Consider the following 24,806-nt stretch of genomic DNA (forward strand, 5'->3'; position numbering starts at 1 on the left):
TGAAGCTAAACAGATAATTTCATATGCACAAATTTTCAATATCATACTTACTTCACATTACCAACCCTTATATTCATACACAAAGATCAACTTAGCCAAAGGTCGGTAGCTCATTTATCAACTGAGCGAATACTTATTTGTAAGGGCTCAACTAATTCAAAGCACATACGAAACATACCTCAATGTTGGGATGTTACAAGCGTATTAACTGAAATTTTTACAGCAAGATCGTTCATTCCCGAATCACGTACCTTCGGAATTTAACCGGATATAGCTACTCGTTCAAATGCCTTCGGGACATAGCCCGGTTATAGTAACTCGCACAAATGCCTTCGGGACTTAACCCGGATTTAGTAACTCGCACCAATGCCTTCGGGCTTAGCCCGGAATTAGTAACTCGCACAAATGCCTTCGGATCTTAGTCCGGATATGGTCACTTAGCACAAAGCCTTCGGGACTTAGCCCGGACATCATTCGAATAACCATGCACATTTAACAATAAATCATGACACATTCGTATTTCATTTTCATTAGCAAAACTCAAACACAAGACACTTATCACTCTTGCAATTTCGGCTCAATAGCCACACACAAAGAGCATGATTTTGATTTGCTTAAAACATGATCTAATCAAATCATAATTTAAGCTCTATTACTCAAGAAGTTACCTCGGATGTGGTCGAGCGATTTCGACAGCTATTCGATCACTTTTTCCTTTCCCTTATCCAACTGTGGTCCTCTAAGCTCTTGAGCTAATTCAAACAAATTTAACTCATTAAAGTCTCATTTTGCTAGCTTATGGCCGAATATGACAAGGAGTTTGATAGGTCATATGGCCACCTTTTAGCTCAAATACACAATGGTCATACGCATTTTTAATCACATCAAGCAATTTAATACAATTCATTCGAACATCAAAAGAGAAGCTCAAGGTACTTAGCCCATATATACATTAGACATTAGAGTCACATATGTACGAAATCACGAATCGAATTCAACATACTAGCTAATATTTCCCCTTAGTCGAATTTTCTAAGTCAAGCTAAAGCCATCAATAGGCTACCTATGGCTGAACATACACATAACTTATGTACTTATTCATGTGGCCGAACATACATGTCTATGTTGAGGCCGATTGCAACACTTAATACATTCTACAAGTATGGTCACTTGTATTGACTAAACACCATTTTGTTTCAAGTTCAAAACTTGGCTAATACACACATATACACTAGTAAATCAAGCACTAACATTTGCACTTAACCTTACTACCATTTCTCATCCAATAACGTGAACAACAACCATACCATTTCAATTTTTGGTCATGGTTGAACGAGGAACTTAATGTCTCACTCAAAGATGCTAAAAAGAAGATTCAAGAGTCATCAATCCACCATCACATGCATCATTACAAGCTTCACTTTTAGCATGCAAATAACATCAACACAAATCCACCTTAGCCGAATATCATCTCCATGACATAGTAAGGATTTGAACCATGGGCTAGTTAGAACTCAAGCTAACGAAAAAAACATGCATGAATCTCATGGCACAACATCAAACTTACCTTAATCTAGATACAAGTATGGCCGAACCTCCTCCTAATCCTCTTCCAAACCAAACATGAAGCAAGAACTCCTTCCTTCTTCCTTAAAATTTTCGGCCAAGGATGAACCAAAGGATGAACATTTTTTTTTGTTTTTCTTTCCTTCAACTCACGGCAATGGGGGGACAATCACACACATCCTTTCTTTTTTTTTGTTTCTCATCCTACTAACACTAATATTTTATTGCCCATGCTCTTTATTTTATTAATCCTTACATAATGCATTACCCCAACATGTTTATGACATGTTTTTAGCCATAACATCTTGTCCACCCATGCTCATGGCCGGCCACTACATATTAGGGGGGGAAAATTGACATGCAAGTCCTCCCTTTTGATTACATGCACTATTACGTCCTTGTAGATTAGCCTATCACATTTCAAAAATGTCACCGATAAGTCTTTTTGACTAAATTCACATGCAATTTACTAAATCGAAGCCTAAAACTTTCACACCTTCATAATCACATATTTTAGACAATGAATATCACATTCAAATAATTTGGTGACTCGGTTTAGCGGTCCCGAAACCGCTTTCCGACTAGGGTCACTTTAGGGCTGTCACATATAACACATATAAACATGAATATGTTTCATAAAATCACTTAACACATTAGCCATTTTCACATGGCTTAATATATATATACACATTCAAAACAAACTAACTCCAAGGCTAGCTTATACATGCCATAAGTTCAAGTTCAACTTATAAGAGTACCAAAATAGTTGATAGTCTGATAGACTTTGTTGACGATCCCCGAGCTCGTAACTTGATTCCAAAATCTATAAAACAAAAACAAACATATACACATAATAAGCTATCATAGCTTAGTAAGTCATAAGAAAATAGGTAACTCAATGCTAATATCAACTCAATTTATCCAACTAATTTATGTTATCATGGTCACACTTATTTTCAAGCTCACTATTTCATATATAACATATGCTTTCACATACAAACTTTACCTTAGCATAATATACAGATAAACGCCAAATTATACATATCTATACCCCAAATACTTAGCATATTTATGGATGTTTATTTCTAGATTTGTGGATTTTGGTGCTCTTAATCCGGTTATTTCTTGTTTGTACTCAAGAGAGCACCAAGAGTCGAAAGAAGCCAAAAACGAGCTAAAAAGGGACAAAATGGACCAAATCGAGAAGATGGCACAGCCTAAGCCTTGCAACACGGGCATCTCACATGCCCATGTCCTTCGGGAGTGTCGACTAAGGTTTTCACGATTCACACGGTCTGCCAGTGACCCCACACGGCCGTGTGTAATTCAACGGATCGAACACGGCCTGGTAATCACTTCACATGGCCGTGGCACACAGGCGTTTCCCTCTTTCAAAGAGTTGTATTTTACACGGAAAAAGGGTACTTAGGGAGGAAGAAAGCCAATCCAAAGCCTATATAAACACCCTAAGTGTGACCTAGAAGGAGGCTGCCCTTTCTAAAACTTCTCTAGAATACAGAACCACATGCCGAGAATTACTTGAAGGAAGCTAGACAATCCATCTCAAAAGCCGAAGCTACTCCAAGACTGAAGATCTCTCTCAGAATTCCTTCAAGGGTTTTAAAGTTTTCTTTATGTTTTTTTATTTTCATACTTTTGAGATGTACTCTTATTTTATTATGAACTAAACCCCTTAGATACCTAAGGGGGAAAAACCTATGATGGATCTTGTTATTATTATCTGAACTGTATGATAAATATTTGATTTGTTTTTAATTAAGTGTTCTTAATGCTTGAGTTAATATTTCAGGTATTAATTCATGATTTGATGTGCTTATGCAGAGGAGGAATAGACCCTGCCTAAGAGTAGATTTGACATAATTAAGCAGAGTTGATTGAACGCTTAGAAATAGGGTTATGAGATTTTGCCAGATTAGGGTGAAACCTAATATGGGAGTCCATAGAGTGATTTACTGCTTCCCTAGGGGTTTTAATTAAGAAAGAGATTTCAATTAATTCAACTGAGGGTTAGACATTATTAGTCTTGAAAGGGATAATAACATAGGTTAGGGAGTCTCACGGATCAAGTCAAGTGAATAAATCGTTCGATTCAGAGTCAGATAACAAGTGAAATCTAGGTGGATTCCTCATTGGGTGTCGTCTTTATCAATTGCTTTTCTTCAAGTCTTTTTCCAAATTTTCTCTTTGCTTTAATTAAATCAGTTAATTAGTTTAAACAATTAGTTAATTAAAACAAACCCTTTTATTCTTAGGCTAGATAATAAAAAGATAGTAATTACTAGTACTTTTGATTCCCTTGGGTACGATATCCCGGTCTTGCCATTACTATATTATTGTTCGATAGGTGCGCTTGCCTTTTCGTCGTGATAATAGTTAGTCTAGGTTTGATCGTCATTATAAATATTTATTACTTGTTACGAATCACGCGATCAAGTTTTTGGCGCCGTTGCCGGGGAACTGAAATATTTGGAACACTAAATTTTTATTACTTTAGCCATTTATTTTTCTTGCAATTTTATTTTATTTTATTATTAATTAATATATTTTTTCTCTCTCTTGGCAGGTTTTTATAGTTTATGACTAGAAGAAACCCATCAAGACCACTACTTTTTGATGAAGAAATCGATCAAACAATTCGTACAAATCAAAGAGAAATAAGGCGTAGTTTACGCTACACGGAGAACGAGCGAGAATATGATACTCAAACCCCAACCTACGAGATGGCTGAAAACCCAGGTGATCAGTTGCCTCCTGCAATTGCAGCTAATCAAAATCCTGTTCCACGTACTATGTATGATTATGCTAGACCTTCTTTAACACGAACTGAGTCTAGTATAGTTAGACCTGCTATTGCTGCAAATAATTTCGAACTAAAACCTAACACAATTCATATGATACAGCAGTTTGTTTAGTTTGATGGTTTACAGGATGAGGATCCCAACACGCACTTCGCAAATTTTCTTGAATTTTGCGATACATTCAAAATCAATGACATTTCTGATGATGCCATTCGTCTTCGGTTATTTTCCTTTTCACTGAGAAACAAAGATAAACAGTGGTTGAACTCGTTACCACGAGGATCTATCACTACTTGGGAACAAATGACCGAGAAATTTTTACTAAAATATTTTTTGCCGGCTAAAACGGCTAAATTGCGTAATGATATCTCTTCTTTTGTATAGATGGATTTAGAAACACTTTAAGATGCATGGGAGAGATATAAGGACTTACTGAGAAGGTGCCTTCACCATGGGTTACCGTTTTGGCTACAAGTTCAAACGTTCTACAATGGTGTGAATCCCTCAACAAGACAAATGATTGACGCAGCTGCTGGTAGAACCATCAACAATAAAACATCGTAAGATGCCTATGAATTCATAGAAGAGATGTCACTGAACAACTATCAGTGGCAAGTTATGAGGACAAAGCCAGCGAAAATAGCCGGCGTCTATAACATCAATTTAGTCACCATGCTCTCTAATCAGGTAGAACTTCTCAATAAAAAGATTGATAGTTTTCTTAGTTCTATGCAGGTACATCCAGTAATGAGGTGTGACTCAAGCGGAGGAGGTGTACGTATAGAATATCAATCCTTCAATCCCACAATCGAAGAGGAACAAGTCAACTATATGGGTAATAATAACTTTAGATCTCAAAATAACCCATACAGCAATACTTATAATGCAGGTTGGAGGAACCACCCAAATTTTTCCTGGGGAGGTCAAGGAAATCCAAAGCCACAAAATCCTCAAGGTTTTCAATAGCCACCTTATCAACAGGAGAAAAAACCAAACCTTGAAGAGATGATTTCTAAATTCATCTCGGTGTCAGAAACCCATTTCCAAAATATCGAGACAGCACTTAAGAATCAACAAGCATCGATCCAAGGACTCGAAACTTAGATAGGCCAGCTGTCCAAACTAATCTCCGAATGACCACAAAGTAGCCTACCAAGTAATACTGAACCTAATCCGAGGGAACACCTCAATGCAATTAGCACTCAAGATACGGAAGGATTCATTACACCTGAGCCAGAAATATAACAAGACAATACAATGAACAAAGGACGAGAAGAGGTAAACAATAATGATCCCAAACAGGTAAGTACAAATCATGAACCTCGTGTGCCATACCCTGAATCGATGACGAAAGACAGAACAGAAGAACAATTCTGTAAGTTTGTCAAACTCTTAAAAAAATTACAAATTAACTTACCCTTTATTGAAGTTCTTTCGTATATGCCCAACTCAGCAAAATTCTTAAAGGAACTTCTGAGCAATAAAAGGAAATTAGACGCTACACCACATGTGAAACTCAATGCAGTCTGGTCAGCTATTCTAAAGAATGAGCTACCTAACAAATTGAAAGACCCAGGGAGTTTTATAATTTCATGCTTAATTGGTAGTCTATCTGTGAATAACGCTTTAGTTGATCTAGGGACAAGTATAAATGTTATGCCATATAAAATGTTTAAACGACTAGGTCTCGGTAAACCCAAACAGACTAGGATGAGTATACAATTGGCGGACAAAACAGTTAGATTTCTTAAGGGTATTATTGAAGACGTTCTCGTTAAAATTGATAAATTTATTTACCCAGTAGACTTTGTTGTCTTAGATATGGATAAGGATAACGAGGTACCTCTAATTTTAGGATGACCATTTTTAGCAACTGTCAAAACCATTATTAATGTAGGCACAGGAGAGCTAACACTTTTTGTAGGTGACGACACAGTAACACTCCAAGCACGCGACTCAGTCAAAACCTCTAAGACTCAAGATAATGCTATAAAAACTGTTGATGATAAAACTAGTATTCAATCATCCTTGTAGGAACTTCCTTGAACAAAGACAACAGAGACAGTGCTCTACTATCATGAAGAGAACAAAGACGTCCATGAAGAACGAAGACTACGGATTGAGGAGCTAGATGAATTGCGAGAACACAAACCGAGAACACATGATAAACCGAAACTACGCAAAAACAAGCCCAATACCTCTCCTAATCAACTTAAAGTTGGCGATACAGTCTTACTAGATGTCGTTGATCCTCACATTGTCACTACCACACCAAATGAGGAAATCCTTCTTAGAGTACTCAATATTTTCCCCTTCAATACGGTTGAGGTGAGTCATCCCAAGTTCGGAACTTTTAAGGTAAATAACACCCGTTTAAAACCTTATTTTAAAATTGACAACAGGAATGAGGAGTATGAACTCCTCGAACCACCATGATCATTCAACGGAGAGGTGAGTCGAGCTTAGACTATAAATAAGCGCTTCTCGGGAGGCAACCCGAGCACTAACATATTTTGATTTCTTTTTTTTTATTTTTTCTCACACTTCGAATCAATTAACTTAATCTTTGAATTGCAAAGTTTTTCAACACACACGGCCAGACACATAGGCGTGCCTAAAGTCGTGGCCAAACAGGGGAAGAGACACGGCCGTGCGATAAATCCCCAAAACATGATTTCCTTAAAACACAAGGTGCGATAAATCCCCACGACCGTGTGACATGGCCGTGGGTGAACTTGATAGGAACACCAGGCGTGGGAATGAAAACCCACGGGCGTGCCAGGGATAAGGCTCGATTCTGTTTCTTCAACACGGGTGTCCGACACACCCGTTCCATTCAGTCGTGTACAACAATACACGGGCGTGCTACCATAACACACGAGCGTGGGAGAAGCAAACAAAGCTAGGCACAGCCGTGCGCCATGGCCGTGTGCCACACATGCCCAAGACACACAGGCGTGGGACAGTAGCCGGGCACAACCTAAATTGAAAAATTTGAAAAACACGGGCTCACCCTCAAAGTACATGGGCGTGGCCCTAGGCCGTGTGACCCTCTCCTATATAAACAAACCATTGTTCATCTTCTTCCCCCTTTCAAAACCCTAGTTGAAAACTCCTCCTCCCCACTCCCTAATCTTTATTCCGGCCACTATTCCTAAGATTCCCACTTCCCCAAACCTCAAACCATCCTGAAATCCATTCCTCTTGCATTAATCCCCACTTTCCCCTCTCTATACCCTCCATTTTCCCCCACACGGCTATACCCCCGCGTCACACGCCCGTGCTCGACATCAACATACCCGTGCGCCACCATACAACAGCCTTTGGTTCACTTTCTCAACTTTATTTTTCCAAATTGTATCACTACATTAGTGTTCTACATGCTTTACGTAGATATTGTAATATTTTGATTTAGACAAGTAAAGAATTTGCCTTAGAATTTTCTATATTTGAATTATTTAAGCCACTAAATAGCATATACTAGTTTTGGGCCTCTTGCTTAACTACTAATGTATCTTGGATTCTATCAATGCTCATATATTTTCAGGTACATTATGTCGTCATCAAGAGGAAAGAAGGCCGCGGTCCCACCCTCAAAGAGACATAGGGGACCGTGCTCTTCCTTTGTGCGTGCTACAGCCAAAGTTTGGCACCCGTTCCTTGAATTTCCACAAGCTTCGTAGGGGGAGCTATTTCAGATACTACTCGCACAACCCATCACCACAGGTCAATGCATCGACTGGGCTGCCGTAGAGCAAATCCAGCTCGCTAACGCCATCCGCGCCCTCATGTCGACAGACCCATGGGAACTATTCTTCGCTATTTTTGAGCCCACTTATTTAGAGCTAACTTTAGAATTATACTCTACTTTTCATTTACAGGTGGTGATGACAAACAATGACGACCCATGCACCATTCACTTCCGATTAGGTAGTCTAGTTCGTTCGATGAGTGTCCCAGAGTTTGGAATTGCTCTGGGACTTTATACAGATGAGTTTATGGAGGAGGAGGACATGAATGCACTACCACACAATATCCACATCTCCCCCTCATTGTGCTGGAAGGCTTTGGCACCACTCTCTTCCACCTACGACCCTAGCAACTCGAAGGCCTCAGCTCTCCCCCCTTCCCTACGATATCTCCATGCCATATTGGCACACGCCTTGACCGAAAGGAGAGAGAGCACCGGTGTTGTCACCACCCATGATGCTTACTATTTATGGTGCATGGCGAATGCACACGTGACCGACTTAGCATACTTCATTGCTTTCGCCATCAGACCGAGCGGCATAAGAAGGGAGTGATCTCCATTGACCCCTATGTGACGCGCCTTGCCAGACACTTCGGTCTCCTCAACACCACGGCCCAGTCATCAGCGCTTACCCTGATAGGTCAGATGTCCTCACAGGGCATCACGACTATGATACACATAAGGATGATTGAGCGCCGACGTGAGACCGATCCTCCTCAGTACCGTCTCTCGCATGCCATTGACGAGGAGGATCTTGAGGACATCCCTAATGATGTTCCCCCACAGCATGAGGAGCCTTCTACCGCGCCACCTAGGAAACGACCAGCTCATGCGGCTGCTTCATTGGCACACCTTTCCGACCGACTCGCCCATTTCGAGCAGTATTGCACTATACAGTTTGAGATGATCCACGAGCGAGATTGGTGACGGGACTAACAGATAGACGATAAGCAGGCCATGGTGCAAGAACTGTGCCCACACTTCCACATCGCCACTCCAGCACCACCATTTAAGGGCCTCACCGACGAGGATCATTGACTCCTCCTATTTTTTATTTATTCTTATTTTTATTTTATTTTATTTTATTCTATTTTTATTTTTATTTTTATTTTTATTTTTATTTTTATTTTATTATTTTATTTTGAAAGATATATCTATATTAGTAAATTTTACTTTTTCCATTTTCTGGTATTTCTAACAAGTAATTCCACTACGCTCTCTTCCAAACCAACTCTTAATAAACTCGTCATGATTCTATAGACTTCCAAGCAAAGCTGCTAGAAATATTTTACGAAATGAGGAAACAAAAGGGAAACAATACCTCACGAGTGCCATGTTCAACGACCCAATTTCTTCATCTAGCCAAGAACAATGGTAACCACCACTTTCCCCAAACACTCCATCCTCAGAATCAAGCTCCACATCCATATAATAGGGAGTTTCACATTCTTTCTTCTTATGATTTTCGTTATTTGAATAATATATCTTTGTACATTGAGGGCAATGTACATCTTAAGTGTGAGGGGTGAATATGAAACCTAACTTTTTGCATTATTCTCAAATCCCTGAAGTTGGTCTTGTGCTTAAGTGATTTTCTCATAATCTTGATCGAATAAATTCTGATTGATCTATAATTATTGTTGGTATGTCATGAAGAATTATGCATGATTATTTTATTATAGGACATTAGAGAATCGAGCATGATAAGTTGATATTTTGAGAACTAAATTTTTTTAAATTATTTTCCTAAATTGAGGTATTATCTTGAAATCTTAATTATACAGGAATGACATCAGAAACCCAAATTTTTGGTGAGATTTTTGAGCCTTTTGAGCATATAGCTTTCTTTCTTGCTCACTTCTTTTGTGGTTTGAGTGTGTCAACATTGAACTGTTATTCTAGAACTTGCTTTAATTATACATATTGTTACCTCGCTATGTTCACCATTTTTTGTTACTGAATCATGAAGTATGATTTCTATATTGTATCGACTTGATTTGTTCTTAAAAAAAAACTCAGTATCATATTGTAATTCTCAGCAAGCTAAAGTTGTCATGAACTCATGTAAAATAGTTTAGATATTTTTTTGTTGTTCAGTAATTAAGTTTTTGATAGTGGGGTAATATATTGAAATTATCTCAATTCTAACCTTTGTCTCTTCAGCTTATATCCATACCTGTAACCTAAAACCCATTACAACCATGCAGAGACCTTTTGATTTGTGTATCATATCATTGACAAGTGGTGGAGATTTGATTTTCATGCAAGCCTATGGTAATAACTTTTCATGTTAGACAATCGAGTGCTTAATCTTGAACCTTAAACACTTTGAGTGATTTGAGTGAATCTTTAGTGAGGATGCCATCTCTTGTATATTTAGGACTAAAGTTAATTACTTAGAGGAAGGAGATTACGTATGATTTTATTATCAAAATATTCGATTTAGATTGTTTAAGGCTTTTAATGTCCCTATAGTTGAATTCTCACTGTATGATTTTCTGTGGAATAACTTGTAACATTATCAGTAATGATTATGCGATTGAGAAGAATGAATTCTAGTCGTAAATGAGAATTTTGCTTGAAGACAAGGAAATGCTTAAGTGTGGGGGTATTTGATAAACGCCAAATTATACATATCTATACCCCAAATACTTAGCATATTTATGGATGTTTATTACAAGTTTTTTCGATTTTGGTGCTCTTAATCTGGTTATTTCATGTTTTGCACGTAAGAGAGCACTAAGAGTCGAAAGGAGCCAAAAACGAGCTAAAAAGGGACAAAACAGACCAAATCGAGAAGATGACACAGCCTAAGCCTTGCAACACAAGTATCTCACACGCCCGTGTCCTTCAGAGGTGTCGACCAAGGTTTTCACGATTCACACGGCCTGGCCAGTGAGCCCACACAGCTGTGTGTAATTCAACGGATTGAACATGACCTGTAATCACGTCACACGGCTGTGGCACACGAGCGTGTCCCTTTTTCAAAGAGTTGTATTTTACACGAAAAAGGGTATTTAGGGAGAAAGAAAGCCAATCCAAAGCCTATATAAACACCCTAAGTGTGACCTAGAAGGAGGCCGCCCTTTCCAGAACTTTTCTGGCATATAGAACCACACGTCGGGAATTACTTGAAGGAAGCCAGACGATCCATCTCCAAAGCCGGAGCTACTCCAAGACTGAAGATCTCTCTCAGAATTCCTTCAGGGGTTTTAGAGTTTTCTTTATGTTTTGTTATTTTCATACTTTTGAGATGTGCTCTTATTTTATTATGAACTAAACCCCTTAGATACCTAAGGGGGATAAAACCTATGATAGATCTTGTTATTATTATTTGAACCGTATGATAAATACTTGATTTGTTCTTAATTATGTGTTCTTAATGCTTGAGTTAATATTCCGGGTATTAATTCATGATTTGATGTGCTTATGCAGAGGAGGAATAGACCCTGCCTAAGAGTAGATTTGGCATAATTAAGCGAAGTTGATCGAGCGCCTAGAAAAAGGGTTACGAGATTTTGCCGGATTAGGGTGAAACCTAATATGGGAGTCCATAGAGTGATTTACTGCTTCCCTAGGGGTTTTAATTTAGAAAGAGATTTCGATTAATTCAACTAAGGGTTAGACATTATTAGTCTCGAAAGGGATAATAACATAGGTTAGGGAGTCTCACAGATCAAGTCAAGTGAATAAATCTTTCGATTCAGAGTCAGATAACAAGTGAAATCTAGGTGGATTCCTCCTTGGGTGTTGTCTTTATCAATTGCTTTTCTTCAAGTCTTTTTCCAGATTTTTTCTTTCCTTTAATTAAATCAGTTAATTAGTTTAAACAATTAGTTAATTAAAACAAACCCTTTTATTCTTAGGCTAGATAATAAAAAGATAGTAATTACTAGTACTTTTGGTTCCCTTGGGTATGATATCCCGATCTTGCCATTACTATACTATTGTTCGATAAGTGCGCTTGCCTTTTCGTAGTGATAATAGTTAGTCTAGGTTTGATCTTCATTATAAATATTTATTACTTGTTACGAATCACGCGATCATATACAGATATCTATATTCATTCATATTCAAATGCACATATATTTACAATTACAATATCACATATAATTAACATTTGGCCAATTATAAATTTATAAATTTTCATATACGCATATACTATCATTTGCATCATGAATACATCATTAGACCGAATGTATACTTTCACATATGCATACTTATAATTCACATAATCATGTAATATTTATCCCATCAATTCAAACATTCAACTCACAATAATTTCATATCTTAGTGTAAATACATACCTGAGCCTTTTAACTCGATTTTTCATTCGGTCTTAACTTATTATTGCCCGTTGAACGATTTGGAATTGAATATTATACTAGGATAAACACATATATCATACAATGCCAACGTCCCAAATGTGGTCTTACATGTTATCTCATATCGATGCCACTGCCCCAGACAGGGCCTTACACGAATCAAATACGATGCTGATGTCCCAGACATGGTCTTACACGTAACCACATATATCGATGCCAACGTCCTAGACGTGGTCTTACATGAAAACACATATCGGAAATCCTATGTCATGACATATGTATTCTAGCTATTCCTAAGGTTCGTACGGGGCTTTCGGACATCGTAACTCGGTCAAAACAAATTCATAAACATAGCTCCCAAGCTTATTTACATTCGGCTAACATATATATAATTTCACATATTTCATTTTAGCATATAAAATTCATATTTATTTAAAATAAACAATATCTATTTGCTTATAAACTTACCTCAGGCGATGAAAATCGGAACGGGACGGCTAATCGACAACTTTAGTTTTCCCTCGATCCAAATCCAATTTCTTTGGTTCTTGGTCTAGACATATTCAAATTAAACTTATTCAAACAAATTTTCACTCATTTTACTCCAAAAAAACACATAAATGGGCAAATTAAAATTTTACCGCTAACATTTTACACTTTTTACAATTTAGTCCAAATTGCACGAAACACAAAACATGCAAAATCTGCACATACCATGCTTAGGCCGAATGTTCCATGTATTCATACAAGTCATACATTTCATTTATTTCACATTTTAGTCCTTCAATTTATTATTTTTTCAATTTAGTCTCTATTACTAAAAATTATAAAAAATTCCAATACAAAACTTGTTAATCTAAAACATATCTTTCATATTTCATCAACTATCATCACAAAGCTCAAATATTCGTCAATGGCATAACTCAAAATATTCATCAAAATAAAAAAATTCAAGCATGGGACTTTGTACATTACACTGCACCAATCTCAAAAACGTAAAAATTATCAAAAACCGAGCTAGTTACATACCTTGATTGAGCTTGGACAAGGCCGAATACCCTAAGCTTTTATTCTTTTCTTTCTTTTTATTATTTAGTCATAAGAGAAAGTATGAATATTGGCTTTTAATTATGTTATATTATAACATATATTAACATATTATTTAATTTACATATTTAACCTTTATTATAAAATATGAAACCCTTATAACATAAGGTTACAACCGTCCACTCCAAATATTAATGGTCTAATTGCATTTTAAATACCTCAACTTATAAAGACACATTCAATTCGGCCCTCTTACAATTAACCATCAAATTTTCATTTTACGCGATTAAGCCCTTTTATTTAATCGGGCACTCAAACGACAAAATTAAATTACGAAAATTTCACACATATAAATTCACACATAATAAACACAGAAAATAATTTTAAAATATTTTTCTGACTCAGATTCATGGTCCCAAAACCACCATTCTGAATAGGGTCTAAATCGGGCTGTTACAGAGCATACAAATCCATCGATTTCTTTGATGAGGATTGAAACGGCTTATTCATCGGCTTCTTCCTTGAATCTCTAGTCTCGAACTCAAATTTTCTTTTTTCCTTACTCAAATCTTCAACTTTGCAAGCTCGTTCGACCAGCACAACAAATTCTTTCAACACTAAAATGCCAACTAACAGCCTGATGTCCTCATTCAGCCGATCTTCGAACCTCTTACACATAATAGCCTCAGTTGAAACACACTCTCGAGCATACTTACTAAGTCTTACAAACTCTCGCTCATATTCAGTCACAGTCCTACAACCCTGTTTTAGTTCTAAGAATTCCTTGCATTTCTGATCAATAAATCGCTGACTAATGTACTTCTTTTTGAGCTCTTCTTGGAAGAAATCCCAAGTGACCATTTCCTTTGGTACTACAGATATGAGAGTGTTCCACCACTAATATGTCGTATCCCTCAGAAGTGACATAGCACATTTGAAGCACTCACCCGGTGTGTAAGAAAGTTCATCAAATACCCGAATAGAGTTTTCGAGCCAGAATTCTGCTCTTTCGGGATCATCATCGATATTTGTTCTAAATTCTTCAGTCCTTTATTTTTGAATCTTATCGACTGGAGGCTTGGTTAGCTTTACCAAGTCCACACCTTGGGCAGCTACAGGAACCGGTTGGGGGCTAGGTGGGGGTGTAGGATGTTGAGCAGTCAAATTTTTCCGAACAAACTCGGCAAACCACTCCTTCATCTTTTGGAAGAAGGCTTCTCTAGCCTCTCCTCCTCAACTAATCATCACAGGCCTACTTTCTGATGGCGTAGTCCCTTGAGCGGGAGCCGGCGCATTACTTTCTACATCATTAGCCACGTCTCGATCGGGATTCATTTACTATATGAAAACACATTTTAAATTGTCAAGAGTCATCACACTATCAAAATTTATATATGGCATGTATAGCTAAACTTTTACACACGCTAGGTTAGCCCGATAATTGAGTAAACTATAGCTCTGACACCACTAAATGTAACACTCCTTACTCATATTTAGATCTGGAATAGGGTACCAGGCATTGTCGCACTTACATCACCAGCGATCATACAAATCCGAGTCAAAAATTTGATTCCAAATTAAAACCATTTGTAATTAATCATAAAGTCCCTAATACGAGCCTACAAGGTCCAAAACATGCATTGGAAGTGCTTCAGGACTAAACTCTGAACTTTAGAAAATTTTACAAAACTTAGAAAACTTTTTCACTAAACAAGGGTCACACGCCCGTGTGGGCAGGCCGTGTGGTCATACACTCTCGTGTCTCGACCCCGTGTAACTCTCTGACTTGTAACTCATGAACAAATTGAGATCACACGGCCAGGGCACACGCCCGTGTTCGAGGCCGTGCCGTCTACACGGCTGAGACACATGCCCGTGTCTCTGCTCGTATGCTCAATTTTGAGCATACTGTTTCTAAAAATTAAGGTACAGGGGACACACGGCCAAAATATACGCCCAGGGGACAAGCCCTGTGTCACACACGGCCTAGACACACGCCCGTGTGTCTACTCGTGTGGACAAAATAAAGGCTATTTACCAAGCCCTTTGCCACCCTTATTTTCAAATACACTTACACCAATTGAAAAGCATAAAACATAATATACTTAGGCAACCAAAACATCCTCAATCATGATTAAAACATATCAATTTAATATCTTTATCTAACATATTCACTACATTTATTATTCCCTAAATAAACATGCTAATTTCACATTCATTAGGCTTCATTCAACTTCTTTCAAGTTACCTAATTGTACACAAATTTTATCATCTCATCAATAGATCACAATTCCCAACATTACACATTCATGCTATGAATGACATTTCCAAACATTTCACATTCACCAAGCATACCATGACCATATCATCAAAGACATTGGCACATATATGAATATACTTAGGCTTACAACCATGTTAGCTAAATAACCTAATTTACATGGCCAAATATCAAAACAAGCCTTTGACCATTACAAGCCAAAACATTGGCAAGAATCATAATGACACATATAACAAAATAACCAAGTCCCTATGCATGTCATACTTTCAAAATACTAAGATCATCAATACCCAAAATGAAAGTTTGATAGTGTGATCCGAATCTCCGACAATCTCTGATTCCTAGTTAGCTTGGCGACACTATAAAACATGGAAAATAAACAGGGTAAGCTATATAGCTTAGTAAGCTCGTATGCAAGAAATAAGCGAACTTACCATGCATATAACATTTAAATATTATAACATAATTAAATGTAAATTTACCATAGTCTCATGATCAATATTTCATTCCATCATCGAACTTACCTCATTTTCATCATTTTAAACATTTAATAAACATGAGCTTTAGGTACATACCTAAACCATCTCGAAATGAACTTACACATATTTTCATCTTTGACATACCCATGACCCACTTGGAATAAAAATGTCGGATACTCGGGAAATTTTTCACACTAACTGCCACATATGTAGCCAAAGCTACCCAAGTCTCATATGACATAGTTGCTCAATCTCGAGCTATCAACAGGCCTACTCATACAAGCTATCAGTCAAGACGTAGCTATGCGGTACTACTTACACAAGCTGTAAAGTATTCGCAACATATGCCGGCATACTCAGCCACCGGTAGGACGTACAAGACCAGCACCTGGATCACATAATCACATAACACATAATGACCCTAGTGACCTGTCACTTCTATCCTACCCTATTCCTAAGGTTCAAACGGGATTTCATACTTGTCAATTCGTCTCCAGACTCATTCATAGGATTAAGGTCATCCACATTAATTAAATCATGCAATATTAAAGCAATAAAAGACAATCATATTAAAGCTTATTTTTAACATACGAACTTACCCTGATACAAAATGGCTAATAGTTCGATTTAGTCCAAAACTTTGTTCTTTCTCCAGTCTAGGTCAGAACATTGTCTCTCTTGATCTATAATACCATATTTAACTCATTCAATCATCACATTATTCAATTTAAACCCAAAAATACCTTATGGAAAAAATGTAATTTTTGCCCTAACTTTTCAACTTTTTTATATTTTAGTCCTTAGGCTCGTAAAATGATTTCCATTCGATTTCTTCACTACCCAAGCCTAGTCGAATATTATTTGTACTCATAGGCCACATTTTTCATTTATTCACATTTTTACACACATTTTAAAACTTTTACAAATAGGTCCCTATTTAACATATATTTTCTACCATTAAACATCAAAATACACATATATTCAACAAAGGTAAAATTTTAGACTTTGATTTTCTTTCAAATTAGTCCTTGGAATAGCTAAATCAAGTTACAACATTCCCAAAAATGTAAAAATCATTAAAAAAAAGCACAAAAACGGACTTACAATCGAGCTTGGAAGTTGGCCAAACCCTAGCTATGTCTCCCTTAGTGATTTTCGGCCATGGGGGGACTAATTTAGGGAAGATGACATCTTTTTATTAGTTAATTTTGTCTTTATTTACCAAATGACCAAAATGCCCTTCACTTAAAACTTTGAAATTTTATCTAACCTTGTCTATTTTTGTCCAACTTAAAGTATAATGGTCTAATTACCATTTCAGGACCTCCAATTTTAAAATTTCCTTTCAATTAGACACCTTTAGCTTCTAGAACACAGATTTTTTTTATTGCAATTTAGTCCTAATAGTCAAATTGGACACCCTATCGATAAAATTTCTTAATGAAATTTTCACGCAATCATTCAATTATACTGTAGACCTTAAAGAAATAATAAAAATAAATATTCCTATTTCAGATTTGTTGTCCCGAAACCACTATTCTAATTTGACCTTAAAACAGGCTGTTACAAGAATGCATTCAATAAGATATATTAATTTTAGTGAAACAAGGTTAGAATGATTTCGGGTTCCTCTGTTCCAACATTGAATATATCATTAAAAATTTTTAAAAAATAATTAAAAGATGAATCTTATATGTATTAAGAGCTCACTGAGTCTATTTTCAAGAGAAACAAATGGAAACCTTATATAATTTTTATAATAATAGATAAATGTAATCTAGAGAAAATAGGTCAAATTTACCGGGCAACAAAACATGGGAGGACTTAACAAAAATACTATTTTAATTGGCTTATGTGAAAATTTTAAAATTTTTATGGTAAAAATTTCATTTAGTTTAAAAAAGAACAAACAAATCTTAATTTCAAATTTTGTAAGCCAATATATAATAATTTAGTGGCTGCAACTCAAGTAGACAAGCTTGTTATGAGTATACGTGTATTTAGTTAAAAAATACTTAGTATCACATATAGGCATAGTATACTAAAAGCCAAAGATTCTTGTATATATACATATACATGTACATATTGGATGTGAAATGAAGAGGAGGAGAAAAAATAAATAAAGAATATTAAGTTGTTTTATGAATAAATAATGAAATAATCAAGAAAGAATCTAAGACTATGTGTGATGTCTAAATTACAAGAATGTAATTGAATTTTTGTAATTTAAGCTGTAACACCCCTAACCCGTATCTATCGATGAGATAGGGTTATGGAGCACTATCATAAAATCATAACTTAAAACATTCATTTCCAAACATTAGATAAACCATACGATAATTCATTCAAACACATACATATCATCCCTTATTTGAGCCCTCAAGGCCTAAGAAACACATTGCAGGGGTCACACAGCCATGTGGCCAAGCCATGTAACATTCGAAATAGGGACACACGGCCATGTCCCAGCCCGTGTCCTTGCCCGTGTAACTTTCTGACTTAGGCCACACGGTCAAGCCACACGCCCGTGTGCCAAGATGTGTAACCTTAGAAATGCAACCATTAATACCTAAAAGGGACACGCGGCCATGTCGCATTAATTCAACTCAACTACACATATACATAATTGGTCACCTTGCTACCATTTTAAAACATATCGTACTTAACTAATACCATGTCAATATAATTTACCATTTGAACAATGGTTCCCATGTATCTCAAACACACATATACCTAAACCTATAAATATTTGACCATAACTCATCCATATATATTTAGCTTAATTCCATACTGGAAAAACAAAAATTTACACACTTTTTCATAACTTTTTAACTTAAATTCATGCGAATTCAGTTAAATTCTTGTCGAAAAATAATTATTTTTTATAAAATAATTAAAATTCATTTAAAATATGAACATGCTGAAATTTATTTAATTTTATAATTATTTTTGAGGAATTTTGGTTATTTTCGACAGATTTGCGCAAAGGACGAAAAATAACTCGGCAGACACTGCTAGAAGCACAAAATGAGAAGCAATTTGAAGTGTCGAGGTGAATTAATTTCCAGCCTAAGACGGTCCAATTATGTATATTAATTCATAATATAATTAATTTTAATTTATACCCAATTTAATGTGGGCTAAATAAATTATTATTAATTAATTACGGAAAAAGTGGACTACTTGAACCAAACCGATTGAACTGAATCGGCCAAGGATTGGGCAGCCCAAAATCATCCATATGCTGACCCAAATCAGCTTATTATCTGATTAATTAAGCTTGCAAAGAAGTCCTTGAATACTTGTCAAAGTTTCATTCAAGCCCTTCCCCAATTGGTGGCTTTATGGATTTGCCCCAAGCCATATTTAGCAAAGTTGAAGCCATCAACTTTGCCACATAGATGGCCGGCCAAGGGGTGAAAATAAATAAAAAGGAAGATCATGACCTTATTTTATTTCTGTTCGTAGGTGATTTTAGGATTAGGTTTAATTAGGAATTTTTATGTTCGCAGAATAAGAGAGGAAAATCATAAATAAAATTTGAACAAGTTGCAAAGTATACAATGTGGCAATACGTATATACATGTCTAGGATTCGATCTAGAGAGAGCTTGGTACTTAAATAGTCAATGTGACTCACCTCCTCTTTCTAGAATCCTACCTGGTGTATAGTATCTATTCATTTTAAACAATGAGAACATTGTTCATCTTAAGTAGGAGGGATCGAAAAATTGAATTTGAATTATTTCCACTTAGAATAAATTTTTCTTTTAATTATGATTAGGATATTGTAACACCCCAAACTCGACCTGGAAGTTTGGCTCGAATCTGGCATGTCACATTGAAGTGTTTTTCAAAAACCATGTTTCCATTAAAAACCCTTCTTAATAATTAAAAACTTATACCCTTTTTAAACCTTGTTAAAAACCTCAGCTGAATAACATTCTTAACAACTTTGTAAAAATCTTGGCAGTTGTGGAAGCTTGATTTAAAAACAATTGAGGATACGTGATGTTTTGAACAACAGTAGTTGCTTTGGAAAACCGTGTTCTAATACTAGCAATTATAAGAACAATAAGTAAAATTTCAAATTTGAAATCCAAAAAATTACAACGGCTTTACTACAACCCACATAAACATTTAAAAGAAATAATCAAAACTATAAAATAAACAGTGTGTGTGGCTTCCTCCGAGCCCCTCGCAGCTCCGATCCGTCTAAGGCTGGAAATTACCTGAAAGGTTAATAAACGAGGTGAGTTTATGAAAACTCAGTGTGAAATCCCCTACTATATAAAAGAAACAGTCAGTCATATAAAAGAATTAAAAGATTGGCCTCAGCCCTACTTACAGTTTCAGTATCAATTGGGCCTTAACCCATTATAATAGACAGTACCAAATGGGCTTTAACCCATTACAGAATAAGAAACATTATTAGAACTAGAATCAGAATCAGAATCAGAATCAGAATCAGAATCAGAATCAGAATCAGTATCAGGTAACAGAATCAAAATCAGAATGGGAATGCAATCCCAACCCAGCCTATAACCAACCGCTACACTCCACCCGTACCAACCCTACACTCCATGTGGGGAATAGCTCAACCCACCCAACCCTACACTCCACAGTTGCAGTATTGCTGCTCAGATATCAGTAAGTTGAGGCAAAGCCTCCAGTATGTGGTCAAGCCACTTTCAGTACTTCCTCCATCAATATAACTCATAACCCATGCAACAGATATAGATGTCATGGCATACAACATACAGAATCAGAATATCATGCCCATATTTGAATCAAACAGTCACAGTCGAGTCATTCATATCACCAACATATATTCACAATCAAATTCGTCAACCACACATTCCAAGTTAGTCACTTGCCCACAAGGGCAAAATAGTCATTTAACACCCTAGGGGCAAAATGGTAATTTTACCCCACAAAGGTATCTCGGTAATTCCACCCTACAGGGGTATTTCGCTAATTCTACCCCAGGGGTATTTTGGTAATTCTACCCTACAGGGGTATTTTGGTAATTTCACAAATTAGGGGTATTTTGCTAATTTTACAAACCAGGGGTATTTTGGTAATTTTATTAATCGAGGGTATTTTGCTAATTTTGTAAACCAAGGGTATTTCAGTAATTTTGTAAATCGAGGGTAAAATGATAATTTTGTAAATTGAGGGTAAAATGGTAATTTCGTAAATCAAAGGTAAAACGGTAATTTTATAAATCAAGAGTAAAATGGTAATTCTATCTTATTTTGGTAATTTTACAAATCGAGGATATTTGGGTAATTTTATAAATCGGGGGTACTTTGGTAATTTTACAAGTCGAGGGTATTTCAGTAATTTGGTAAACTAAAGTATTCTAAACAGGGATAACAATACGAATGGGCCTAAAGCCCTTCTCGGCCCAAATGGGCCCACACGCTTGTGTGGCCCTTTTTAGCCCAAATCTAGCCACAAATATGAGATTCACCTAGCCTAGTCCAATATTTACTACACAATCAAACAACTTATCAATTGGGCCTGTAGGCCCATTGGGTCCACATGGCTCCTTTCGGCCCATTGCTGCCCGAAGTAGCCATCCTACAGCTAGAGTAGTGAGAAATACACACCTGATTGGAGATTGGAGTTAATCCACGCTCCGAACACTCTTAGCCGACGCCCAACCCAAACGAGCACGCCATAAAGCGAAAGGGATCAGCCAAGAAAGGTACCTTTACTCTCCTCATGGTTCTCTCTATTTAAAGCTAGCTTCGTATCCACTCTTATGTTAGCTTCTCGACGTGGGATCCCTCCATCATCAGAGTTTAAATTCAACACCAACTCTTGCCGCCCCCTGTTAGCAAAATAAATGCTCTTTGCTTGACATGGGATTCGAACCCATGCCTCCTCTTAAATGCTCCATACGCTACTTGCCACTAAGCCACAAGGCTTTTTGTGGCACAATTTCTCCAACAGTATCCTTAAGGCCTACCTACTACACCCAGGGTTTGATTCACCTTAAACCAAAATTTTTGCTAGAGTCCAGGTTTGAACCCAGGACTTCTCCAACACTTCTCAGCACACTTAACCACTAAAACAAGCCTTCATTAATGAAATTTACGTGCACAACAAAATATTATAAGCTGCCTTCAAACGCTTCCATGCTTAAGGCCCAAAACATCTAGGCCCAAATTCAGGGTGTTACCGATATATTTTGTTTAATAATTTGAAATTTTGTTAAGTATGCTAAACTTCAGTATAAATAATGTTCTATTATTTCAATAAATTATTATGTGAGCTTAATAATAAGATGAATCTATTTCTAATAAAGCATGCAAATCGTACCATAAATTTTTAGTTCCTTACGAAAGTTAGGCATGCATGACAGTTTAAGTCTTTAGAATTGACTTAGTAGCTTCTTGAGGTGAAATCCTAAGAAGCATGGAACATTGAAAATGATTTAGGCAAATTTTGTTTGGACCGTCTGAGCCTTTCAATCCAACCATGATGAAATTTTTATCCTTTGAAAACCAACTTTGAGGCTATATGGCCTAATTTTATTTGAACCCTTGTAAATTTCGGCATCACTTCTCTCTTAACTATCTTAAAATTGTCCTAAACACTAGACTCAGTACTATTGAAGTATTCTTTAAAAATAAGTTTGGGGGAGTTGAAAAGAAGTATCGAATGCTCTAAAATTTTAGTACATTTAGCACAATGCTCGAGTTTGAAAAAAAAAGAGAGTGAGCGTGAGTTCTTAAAATAAGATGTACAAAGGAGCATATAAAAGCAAAGTAAGTTGGTGTATTGAGGGAAATTATTCCAAAGTTTCAACTGAAGTTGAGTCTAGTGTGCTTATTAGAGTTAATTAATCGGTTGAATTGACATAGGGATATGCAAGAGATTAGTTCAATTTAATGAGTATGTATGTGACATAACATGTTTTCTTATTAAAATCTGTTTAGTCGTTTGAATTAGCATAGGGATATGTTAAGAGATGAATGGATTTGTGTAGGTGAATATGTTCATAAGTTAGCAAATTACTGAGTTGCCATGAATTTATTCGTAACAACATAAGCATGAGTTTAATAATTCTAAGTAAAAGAAGTGTAATTAAATCAACACAATTATGTCATCTTGATTAAATCATATTTTGAAATCATGCATTTGATATTTATTTATTTAGTTATTTAATTTAAAATCTTATCTTTCATAATCACCCTTTCTAAAACAAAATATTTTTCTTCACCAAAGTGTTTTAAATTACATTCATAAATAATCCTTTTCACAGTCCCTGTGGGTACGATAACTCGACATTTACTTATCACTTTATTACTTGTTGTGATTGTGTACACTTGCACATTTCCGCCGTTCCAAGTTTTTGGCACCGTTGCCGAGGACTGTTTTAAAAAGTCATAGTTTGTGAATATATTAGTTTTACATTTTGGTTTATTTTTCCTGTTTAATTTTTTATTTAATTAATTTTCCTATGATTATTTCAGGTGTTTATGAGTATTGATCGAATTATTGACCTACTCCCTATAGACCCTGAGATTGAATGAGCTTTCCGACATTGAAAAAGACAAGCCAATTAAAGAAGGACTGAAGATATGAACTTCAAAAATCTGATCCAAGGAAATAGAGCAAACCCTGCTCAAAATCCTATCTTTATTGCTGATGATATGGATAGAGCTTTATGACAATATGCCATACTAGTATTTAATGATCTTAATCCAGGTATTAGGAGACCCAAAATTGAGGCATAACAGTTCGAGCTGAAGCCAGTCATTTTCTAGATGCTTCAGATAGTGGGCCAATTCAGTGGAATGTCTATCGAAGATCCTCACCTACACTTAAGACTATTTATGGAGGTGAGCTATTCTTTCAAATTCGCTTGAATACCCGAAGAAGCATTACGATTGAAGCTGTTCCCATATTCACTGAGGGACAGATCTCGAGCTTGGTTGAACTCATTGCCACCAAACTCAATTTCCACATGGCAAGAGTTAGCAGAAAGATTTCTTATGAAGTATTTACCACCTCGCAAGAATGCTAAGTTAAGGAATGAGATCACTGTCTTCCAGCAAATGGATGATGAGTCCTTGTATGAGGCATGGGAAAGATACGAAAAGTTATTACGAAAGTGCCCTCATTATGGGAATCCCACATTGCATCCAACTTGAGACATTTTATAATGGTCTCAATGCTCACACAAGGATGGTAGTGGTCGCTTATGCTAATGGTGCTCTCCTTTCTAAGTCTTATAACGAGGCTTATGAAATCATTAAGAGGATTGCCAGCAATAATTACCAATGGCCAACCAATCAAGCAGTGTCAAGAAGACGAGTTGCTGGAATACATGAAGTAGACGCTCTTACTTCACTCACATCTCAGGTATCATCAATATCCTTAATGTTAAAAAACCTTACTACTAATGGGTCTAATAGTTTTGCAGCACAGCCACCAACCCAATTTGAAAGTATAGCCTGTGTTTACTGTGGGGAAGGATATTTGTTTGAAGAATGTCCATCAAACCCAGAATCCATGTACTACATAG

The 24,806-nt window shown here is 36.4% G+C and overlaps 2 non-coding genes across 2 annotated transcripts; both read right to left on the bottom strand.

Moving 5' to 3' along the window:
* Nucleotides 1-4,736: 4,736 nt before the first annotated feature.
* On the bottom strand, nucleotides 4,737-4,843 carry LOC121209201 (small nucleolar RNA R71). Its single transcript, XR_005904318.1, has one exon. It is a non-coding gene; the product is annotated as a small nucleolar RNA R71 (small nucleolar RNA).
* Nucleotides 4,844-24,304: 19,461 nt separating this feature from the next.
* LOC121208623 (small nucleolar RNA R71) lies at nucleotides 24,305-24,411 on the bottom strand. The gene has a single exon (XR_005903753.1). It is a non-coding gene; the product is annotated as a small nucleolar RNA R71 (small nucleolar RNA).
* Between the last annotated feature and the right edge of the window lie 395 nt (nucleotides 24,412-24,806).

Source organism: Gossypium hirsutum, chromosome A10, assembly GCF_007990345.1.
Source record: "Gossypium hirsutum isolate 1008001.06 chromosome A10, Gossypium_hirsutum_v2.1, whole genome shotgun sequence".
In the NCBI taxonomy this organism is placed as follows: domain Eukaryota; kingdom Viridiplantae; phylum Streptophyta; class Magnoliopsida; order Malvales; family Malvaceae; genus Gossypium; species Gossypium hirsutum.